At 36.7% G+C, this 10,906-nt stretch overlaps 1 pseudogene; it reads left to right on the top strand.

The window, feature by feature from the left end:
• The first annotated feature begins 1,471 nt into the window (after window positions 1-1,471).
• On the top strand, window positions 1,472-8,587 carry LOC136152320 (olfactory receptor 5K3-like; annotated as a pseudogene).
• Window positions 8,588-10,906: the final 2,319 nt, after the last annotated feature.

The following is a 10,906-nucleotide window of genomic DNA, read 5'->3' as shown; positions in this document are numbered from 1 at the left end:
CTGGTAGTAGTCTCTTATGATCCTTTGTATTTCAGTGTTGTTTGTTGTGATCTCTCCATTTTCCCTCTTCACTTTCTGATATTAGAATGATATCATCTGCGTATCTGAGGTTATTGTTATGTCTCTCAGCAATCTTGATTTCAGCTTCTGATTCATCCAGCCCAGCATTTTGCATGATATACTTTGCATATAAGTTAAATAAGCAGGGTGATAATATACAGCCTTGACATACTTCTTTCCCAATTTTGAACCTGTCCATTCTTCCATGTCTGGTTCTATCTGTTGCTTTTTGACCTGCATACAGGTTTCTCAGCAGACAGGTAAGGTGGTCTGGTATTCCCATCTCATTAGGAATTTTTGACAGTTTGTTGTGAGTCACACAGTCAAAGGCTTTAGCGTAGTCAATGATGCAGAAGTAGATTTCTTTTTTTTAATTCCCTTGCTTTTTCTATGATCCAACAGATGTAGGCAGTTTGATCTCTGGTTCCTCTGCCTTTTCTAAATCCAGCTTGTACATATGGAAGTTCTTGGTTCACATACTGTTGAAGTTTAGCTTAAAGGATTTTGAGTGTTACCTTGCTAGCATGTGAAATCAGTGCAATTGTGCAGTAGTCTGAGCATTCTTTAGCACTGCCTTTCTTTGGGATTGGAATAAAAATTGACCTCTTCCAATCCTGTGACCATTGCTGAGTTTCCCAAATTGGCTCAACATACTGAGTGCAGCACTTCAACAGCATCATCCTTTAGGATTTGAAATAGCTCAGCCGGAATTCCATCATGCCCACTACTTTTTTTTGTGGTAATGCTGCTTAAGGCCCACTTGACTTCACACTTCTGGATGTCTGGCTCTAGGTGAATGAGATATATATATGTGACTTGGTATTTATTTTAAAGAACTCATATAAAAACTGGGGCTTCCCCAGATGGCTTTAGTGGTAAAGAATCTGCCTGCCAATGTAGGAGTTGTGGGTTTGATCCCCAAGTCAGGAAGAGCCTCTGAAGGAGGAAATAGCAACCCACTCTAGTATTCTTGCCTGGAAAACCCCATGGACAGAGGAGCCAGGGGAGCTACAGTCCACAGGGTCGCAAACGGTTGGACATGTGTCAGTGACTGCACATGAGCGCTTATAAAAAATGACACATTATTTGGGAATACTGAATATGGGTGCCATAGATATATATAGTATTCTTCATAAATTCATAAAGGCAACCCCTTTTCACTGTAAGCATTCTCCCAAAAACTACAAAAATATTTTGGGGAATCCTGAATTTCAGAATCAAAATCAAAAAATTTACATTTCACAGAAATAAATGTCTCACACAAGTCCATGTCCCTATATCCCAGAGGAAATAGGGGAAGTTTTAAGAATGGCTACACTCCTCATAAAAAGAAAAATTTGAAGGTGAAAACTATAGACACTAATTTCAATCTTGTATCTCCACGATTCCTGTGTCAACAGAGAAAGTAGATATGACTGAAGAAAACCACTCCTTGACAACAGAGTTTACCCTCATAGGATTTACAGAACGTCCAGAGCTGAAGACCCCTCTTTTTCTGGTATTCTTTATCATCTATGTGATCACCATGGTGGGGAATCTTGGCCTGGTGGCATTGATAGTTACAGAGCATCATCTTCACACACCAATGTACATCTTTCTGGGTAACCTCGCTCTGATGGACTCCTTTTGTTCCAGTGCCATTACCCCAAAGATGCTGCAGAACCTCTTTTCCAAAGACAGAATGATTTCTCTGTACGAATGCATGGCACAGTTCTATTGTCTCTGCCTTGCAGAAACTACAGATGGCTTTCTCCTGGCAGCAATGGCCTATGATCGCTACGTGGCCATCTGCAAACCACTGCAGTACCACACCATGATGTCACAGAAACTCTGCGTTCAGATGACCACAGGGGCCTAAACAGCTGGAAACATTCATCCCGCGATTCATGTAGGGTTTCTGTTTAGGCTAACTTTCTGTAGGTCTCATCAAATCAACCACTTCTTTTGTGATGTCCTTCCATTATACAGACTCTCCTGTGTGGACCCTTATATCAACGAACTGATGATATTTATTGTTTCAGGGTCACTTTCGGTCTTCACTATTACCATAGTCATAATCTCTTACCTTTTTATCCTTTTCACAATTTTAAAAATGAAATCCAAAGAGGGAAAAGGCAAAGCCCTATCTACATGTGCATCCCATTTCCTCTCTGTCTCTCTTTTCTTTGGTTCCCTTTTCTTCATGTACATTCGACCAGATTCAGTTAACGAAGAGAATAAAGATATTATACCCATTGCTATTTTTTATACTTCAGTGATTCCTTTATTAAACCCTTTTATTTATAGTCTAAGAAATAGGGAAGTAATTAATATTATGAAGAAAATTATGAAGATTTCATAACATTCTGCAACAAATATCACTCTCTGTGAACAAATGATTTTAATTTGATTAAAGCTTTTTCAAAATCAAGAAATACTGAGCAAATGGAAAATGGATACCTCACAAATAACATTAAATTATTAAAACAGGATGGCATTACAGTCAAATAAACAAGGTAAAAGCAGAAAATATGGTAAAATATATTCACAAATCTAAGCTATTAGGTTTCATCAGTAGTGAACTAAATAATTACCCCTGAGGTCACAACTGTGTCACGGTATATTAGTTAAACTAGAAGCTATATTTCAGAGTATAGTAAGTTACACTTTTAGACAAATTCAGCAAAGGTCAGGAATTGAGGTCAGTACATACAAAGGGCACCTTCATTTGGCAAATTTCTAGAATCCCAAGGCATAATCTTACAAACTTCCCCATATCGCAAGTTCTCAAATATTAATGCGCTCTTAAGCATGTGACAGAAGAAAAACCATATATCAATTTCATTTTCAATTTTTTAGTGTGTTCAAAAGATTATGTTTGAGTATGAAACCTCACATAATGTATATTGATTAATAAAAACTTTTTCTCTTTAGACTGAGTCAATTTACACTTAAGTTCTCTGAAATACAGTATATGTACTTTGGTGTACTATCAATCTGTGCTTGAAGATGATGCTATTTACATTGACATCACTATGAACTTGACATTTTCACGTAGCTTAATCATCATATATAACTGAAATTCCTGAATATATTCTTAAATAAAGTTTTTCTCTGTGTTATTATTATTTATTTATTTTTTTTGTTATTAGGAATACCACCAATCTGGTCTGATTAAGGGTAAATTACTGGTAGATGCATATCATTAACAAAAAGTTGGAGGTGCTGATCAAACACAAAGGAGGCAGAAAACAGTAAAAATTTAAATATCTAAACAATGACATTTATTGATCCTAACATGTAAATATGGAAGAAAAATAATTTACTGAGAACGTGCTCTCTGCTTGATGCTACATTAGGCCTTTCATATATATTACCTATCAATTCATAAAATGTGATTTTTCATGCATTTCATCAGTAAAAATCTCATACTTTGCAATATTAAGGAGCTGGCCCAAGTTCATCCAGCTCATCAAATTCTGCCAGAATTTGAATCAGCACTACCTTTTCCCTACATGATTAGGAGTTCAGAAAATAGAAATCCTTGCAACCTAGGGTATTTAGCTCTTAAGTTGCGTCACAAGTAAAAATATACCTTAAAAATGGGAAAAAATGATTTTTGGAGGAAAATAGAAATGGTTATGGCTGATGTCAATGTTTATGGAAAACAGAGTGGCTCTGGGAATGAGGATGAGGGAGGTGAACCATGGGATGGAATCAATAAATGAACAAAACAGTCAGAGCGAGCTATCAGTTAATGTGGGGAAAACAGGGGAGGTGCATCAGTTGCTGAGAATCTTAAAGGCCACCCTCAGGAATCTGACTTAATCTTAGAAGCTGAAGTCTCCTTGGAGCAGAGCAATATGATTGTACATTTCAGAAACCTGATTTTGCAGTTAAACAGAAAGAGACTTAAAGCAAGAAGGCTAACTTCAATAATTCATGTATTAGATGAGAAGAATTAAAACTGGAGAATACTCTAAATGGAGGGGAATGCACAGATAGAAACATTTTAATGAAAATAAATAGTAAACTGTAACTGTTGATAATAAAATGAAAGCCTATCTTTTCCCTGTAAATATCAAACACGATGTAACCGATTCCATATCACCAATACTTAATAAGGTACCTGACACATTTGGACTTCAATAAACATTCCACTGCAGCCAGATTTTCTGGAGGACATTTTAGGCCTCCCTCTGAGCCCTCCTTCAATATATTTTAGTATAATTGTGTAAATTAATGTAATAGGCTTACTATTTTTATTTTCGAAAGAACTAGTAAATTTTAATTTCTAATATTATAATATGAACAGATATAATCCACATAAACAAAGTTCTTTAGGTCATAAGACACTTTATAAGCAAAAAGAAATCTAGATACCAAAAATTATGAGAAGCTATGAATTAGAGGTATGTTGCACATTCTATAGTCACTGTCTATTTTAATAGATATTTTTAGTTTTCAAGCTTGTACACATTGATTTAGTTTTCCTTTCCTTAGGATACCATAATTTGAGCTATGTACCTCTGCACAACTCCCCAACTCTTAGCAACACTGGAACACCAGTGATCTGTTAAGAGAAGAACATATGACTGACTGAGGGCTAATGAGACAAAAAAAGAAAGTTATTTTCTAGAACTATCAGGAAATATGTATCATTTATTTGAAAAGATGTTCACAAAAAGGATAGTGTCTCTCCCTTGAGTCATGGTATGTGACTATGACATTTGGCACAATCTATGTGCATTTTTACTCACAGTCTTCAGGTGTGTGACTTTAAAGGATAAATCTGGTGGGCTTTGGCTGAGGATGGCACAACTAGATGTGTTTTTCCAGTGGTCATGTATGGATGTATAGTTGGACTATAAAAAAGAAAACTAAGTGCAGAAGAATTGGTGTTTTTGAACTGTGGTGTTGGAGAAGACTCTTGAGAGTCCCTTTGACTGCAAGGAGATCCAACCAGTCCATCCTAAAGGAAATCAGTCCTGGGTGATCATTTGAAGGACTAATGTTGAAGCTGAAGCTCAAATACTTCGGCCACCTGATGTGAAGAGCTGACTCATTTGAAAAGACCCTGATGCTGGGAAATATTGAGGGCAGGAGGAGAAGGGGACGACAGAAGATGAGATGGTGGGATGGCATCACCAACTCGATGGACATGGGTTTGGGTAGACTCTGGGAGCTGGTGACAGACAGGGAGGCCTGGCGTGCTGCAGTCCATGGGGTTGCAGAGTTGGACACGACTGAGTGACTGAACTGAACTGAACTGTTAAACCCAGTTTTTTATAGTCTAAGAAATAAGGAAGTAATAGTGTTCTGAAAAAAATTATGGAGAGGAATTTATAACATTATGATACAAATATCATCCAATATGGACAACTGACTGTAATGTCATTAAACTTTTTCAAAATCAAGGAATATTGAGAAAATGGAAATGGTCATGTCATATATAACATTAAATTACTAAAGCATGATGATGTATCAGGCAAATAAACAAGTTTAAAAGAAGAGAGTGTGGTAAATACATTTCAAAAGCTAAGCTACTAGAGGTTTCACAAGGAATGAACTAATTACCCTTGAGGTCACAATTATGTGAAATTATGTTTCAGAGTATTTGTTCAGTTCAGTTGCTCAGTCGTGTCTGACTCCTTGTGACCCCATGGACTGCAGCATGCCAGGCTTCCCCGTCCAAGTAAGTTACAATTTTCAACAAATTCTACAAATGCTAAGAATTGAAGTCAGTACATATGAGTTCACCTCCATTCAATAATTTTGGCAAATTTCAGGAATCCCAAGGCAAAAATTTGCCAACTCTCACATATCCCAAGTTTTCAATTATTAGACTTTTCTTAAGAAGAACCACATGACAGAAGTAATTTTTATGTCTCATTTGATTCTGAATTTTGAGTCCATTCAACAGGTTTTCTTTCAATATGAATCCACACAGAATATATATTTGCTAATGAAGAACATTTTCATCTTTGCTATTAGTCAATATTCTCTAAAATAAAGTATTTTATTTACTCTATTACTCTCTGAAATAAAGTATCTATAAATTTGTGATTTAAAAATCTATATTTTAATATGATGCTATTTATATTGACATCACTATGGATTTGAAATTTCTAAATAGTTTAATTGGTTGACCATCATATATGACAATCCAATACATAAATATATTCTTAAATAAAGTTTTTATTGCTGATACTGTCATTTGTCTTGCTTGTTATTAGGAATACCACCAAATTAAGACTGAGTCCAAGATAAATTATTGATACATTCAAGGCACTAACAAAATCACCAGGTTCTGATCAAGCAAACATGAAGCAGAAAATAGTAAAAATTTAAAAATAAAACAATAATTTAATTATCAAATTTAAATTTAATTTTAAATATAACAATTTAAATTTATTAAATGCAATTATTAAATCATTAATCATAAAATTTAATAATTTAAATCTAAGACCAGATACTATAAAATATTTAGAGGAAAACACCGAAGAACACTCTTTGACATAAATTGCAACAAGATCTTTTTCAATCCATCTCCTACAGTAAGAGACATAAAAACAAAAATAAACAAATGGAACTTAATTTAACTCAAAAGATTTTTGCACAGCAAAGGAAATCATAAACAAAATCAAAGCACAACTTACAGAATAGAATAAAATATTTGCAAATGATATGACTGACAATGGATTAACCTCCAAAATTTACAAACAGGTCATGTAACTCAATATTAAAATAAACAAACATCCAATCGAAAAATAGAAGAAATAGACATTTCTCCAAAGAAGACATACAGATTGCCAAGAGACACGTGAAAAGATGTTCGACATCGATAATTACTAGAGAAATGCAAATCAAAACTACAATGAGGTATCACCACACACCACACAGTCAGCATGGCCATCATCAAAAAGTCTAAAGACAAGAAATGCTGGAGAGTGTGTTTCGAAAAGGGAACCTTCCTACACTATTGGTGGAAATGTGAATTGGTACATTCATTATGGAAAACAGTATGGGGGTTCCTTAAAAAACTAAAAGTAGAGCTATCCCTTCACTGTGCATATGTCTGAAGAAAAACAAGATTCAATAGGATACATGCACCCCAGTGTTGACTGCAGCGCTATTTACAATGGCCAACACATGGAAACAACCTAAATGTCCATCCACAGAAGAATGGATAAACAAGATATGGAACACATATACCACAGGATATAATTCACCATAACAAAGAACAAAATAAGGCCATTTGCAGCAACATGGATGGACCTGGAGGTTTTACTAAGTGAAGTAAGTCAGAGAGAGAAAGACAAATACATATAAAATCACTTTTATGTGGAATCTTTTTTTAGTGATACAAATGAACTTATTTACAAAACAGAAACAGACTTAGAAGACAAATTTATGGTTACCAAAGGGAAAATGTTGAGGAATGGATAAATTGAGTTAGGGATTGACATCCACACTCTACTATTTTAAAATAGTTAACCTACAAGGACCTACTATTCAGCACATGGAACTCTGATCAATATTCAGCAGTAACCTAAACAGGCCCCTCAGTGGATTACTGCCTTGTGGCAAATAGGTTTATGTAACTCAATGAAGCTATCAGCCATGCCAGGCAGGGCAACCCAAGATGGATGGGATGTACTAGAGAGTTCTGAGAAAATGTGGTCCACTGGAGGAGGGAATGACAAACCACTCTGGTATTTTTGCAGTGAGAACCCCATGAACAGTATAAAAAGGCAAAAGGATACGACACCAAAAGATGAGCCCCCAGGTTGGAAGGTGCCCAATATGCTACTGGGAAAGAGCAGAGGTCCATTATACTACAGTGCCAGAAAGAAGGAAGTGACTGGGCCAAAGCGGAAATGACACTCAATTATGGATAGGTCTGATAGCGCAAGTAAAATCTGATGCTGTAAAGAACAATACTGCATAGGATCCTGGAATGTTATGTCCATGAATCAAGGTAAATTGGACATGGTCAAGTAGGAAATGGCAAGAGTGAACATCAACATCTTAGGAATCAGTGAACTAAAATGGACAGGAATAAGCGAATTTAATTAAGATGACCATTATATCTACTACTGTAGGCAAGAATCCCTTAGAAGATGGAGTAGCGTTCATAGTCAACAAGAGTCTGAACTGCAGTACTTGGGCACAATCTCAAAAGCAACAGAATGACCTCAGTTCATTTCCAAGGCAAACCATTCAACTTCACAGCAATCCAAGTCTATGCCCCAACCACTAACACCAAAGATGAAGTTGACCAATTCTATGATGACCTACAAGACCTTCTAGAATTAACACCAAAAAAAGATGTCCTTTTTATCACAGGGGACTGGAACGCAAAAGAAGGAAGTCAAGAGACACCAGGCATAGTAGGCAAGTTTGGCTTTGGAGTACACACTGAAGCAGGGCCAAAGGCTAATAGAGCTTTGCCAAGAGAATGCACTGGTCACAGCAAACACACTTTTCAACAACTCAAAAAATGACTCTACACTGGGACATCATCAAATGTTCAATACTGAAATAATATTGTTTATATTCTTTGTAGCCGAAGATGGAGCAGCTCTATACAGTCAGTGAAAACATGACCTGGAGTTGACTATGGCACAGCTCATCAGCTCCTTATAGCAAAATTGAGGCTTAAACTAAAGAAAGTGGGGAATGACACTAGGCCATTCAGGTGTGACTTAAATCACATCTCTTATGATCTTACAGTGTAAGTGACAAACACATTCAAAGGATTAGATCTGGTAGACAGAATGCCTGAAGAACTATGGACTGAAGTTCATAATATTGTACAGGAGGCAGTGAACAAAACCATCCGAAAGAAAAAGAATTGCAAGAAGGCAAAGTGGTTGTCAGAAGAGGCTTTACAATTAGCTGAGGAAAGATGAGAAGCTAAAAGCAAGGGAGAAAGGGAAAGATATACCCAACTGAATGCAGAGTTACAGAGAATAGCAAGGAGAGATAAGAAGGCCTTCTTCAATGAACAATGCAAAAAAAAAAAAAAATAGAGAAAACAACAGAATAGGAAAGACTAGAGATCTCTTCAAGAAAACTAGAGATATTAAAGGAACAGTTCATGTAAGGATGTGCATGATAAAGGATAGAATCAGTAAAGACTTAACAGAGGCAGAAAATATTAAGAAGAGTAGATAAGAATATATAGAAGAACTGTAGAAAAAAGGTCTTGATGACCCAGATAACCATGATGGTGTGATTACTCACTCAGAGCCAGACATCCTGGAGTGTGAGGTCAAGTGGGCCTTAGGAAGCATTACTACCAATAAAGCTAGTGGAGGTGATGGAAATCCAGCTGAGCTATCTAAAATAAAAAATACTAAAAGATAATAGTGTTAAAGTGCTGCACTCAATAGGGAGTTGCACTCAAACGTGCTATCAGCAAATTTGGAAAACCCAGCGGTGGCCACAGGACTGAAAACGGTCAATTTTCATACCAATTCCAAAGAAGGGCAGAGCTAAAGAATGTTCAAACTACCAGACCATGGCAATCACTTCCCATGCTAGTAAGCTAGTACTCAAAATCCTTCAAGCTAGGCTTCAGCAGTACTTGAACTGAAAACTTTCAAATGTACACACTAGGTTTAGACAAGGCAGAGGAACTAGAGATCAAATTGCTAACATACTGGATCATAGGGAAAGCCAGGAATTCCAGAAAAGCATCAACTTCCGTTTCAATGATTACGCAAAAGGCTTTGACTGTGTAGATCACAACAAACTGAGGACATTTTTTAAAAAGATGGGAATACCAGAGACCATCTTACCTGTCTCCTGAGAAACCTGTATAAGGGTCAAAAAGCAACAGTTGGAACTTGAAGAGAAGTGAATTGAAAGTCACTCAGTTGTGTCTGACTCTTTGTGACCTCATAGACTATACAGTCCATGGAATTCTCCAGGCCAAAATACTGGAGTGGGTAGCCTTTCCCTTCTCCAGGGAGATGTTCCCAACCCAGGGATTGAACCCAGGTCTCCCGTATTGTAGGCAGATTCTTTACCAGCTGAACCACAAGGGAAGCCCAGTTAGAACCTTACATGGAATAAATGACTGGCTCAAAATTGGGAAGGAGTACGAAAGGCTATATGTTCTCACCTGTTTATTTAACTTATATCCAGAGGGCATCATGCAAAATGCTGGGCAGGATAAATCACAAGCTGAAATCAAGATTGCCAGGAGAAATAGCAACAATGTTAGACATGCAAATGATACCACTCTAATGGCAGAAAGTGAAGAAGAATTAAAGATCTTCTTGATGAAGATGAAGGAGGAGAGTGAAAAAAACTGGCTTAAAACTCAACATTAAAAAAAAAAAACCTGAGATCATGGATTTGGTCACATCACTTAATGTCAAAGAGAAGGGGGAAAAGTGGATGCAGTAACAGATTTTCACTTCTTGGGCTCCAAAATCATTGCAGATGGTAATTGCAGGTGTGAAATTAGAATATGCTTGCTTCTTGGAAGGAAGGCTATGACAAACCTAGACAGCATATTAAAAAGCAAAGACATAACTTTGCTGACATAGGTCCATATAGTCAAAGCTATGATCTTTCCAATAGTCATATATGGATGTAAGAGTTGGACCAAAAAGAAGACTGAATGCCGAAGAAGTGATGCTTTTGAATTGTAGTGCTGGAGAAGACTCTTGAGAGTCCCTTGGACAGCAAGGAGTCAAACCAGTCAATCCCAAGGGAAATCAACCCTGAACACTCATCTTAAGGACTGATGCTGAAGTTGAAGCTCCAGAACTTTGGCCACCTGATGCAAACAGCCAATTCATTGGAAAAGACTCTGATGCTGGTAAAGATCAAAGGCAAAAGAGAAGAGGGT

This window comes from Muntiacus reevesi, chromosome 21 (assembly GCF_963930625.1).
Source record: "Muntiacus reevesi chromosome 21, mMunRee1.1, whole genome shotgun sequence".
Lineage (NCBI taxonomy): Eukaryota > Metazoa > Chordata > Mammalia > Artiodactyla > Cervidae > Muntiacus > Muntiacus reevesi.
This window is presented reverse-complemented; position numbering and strand designations above follow the sequence as displayed.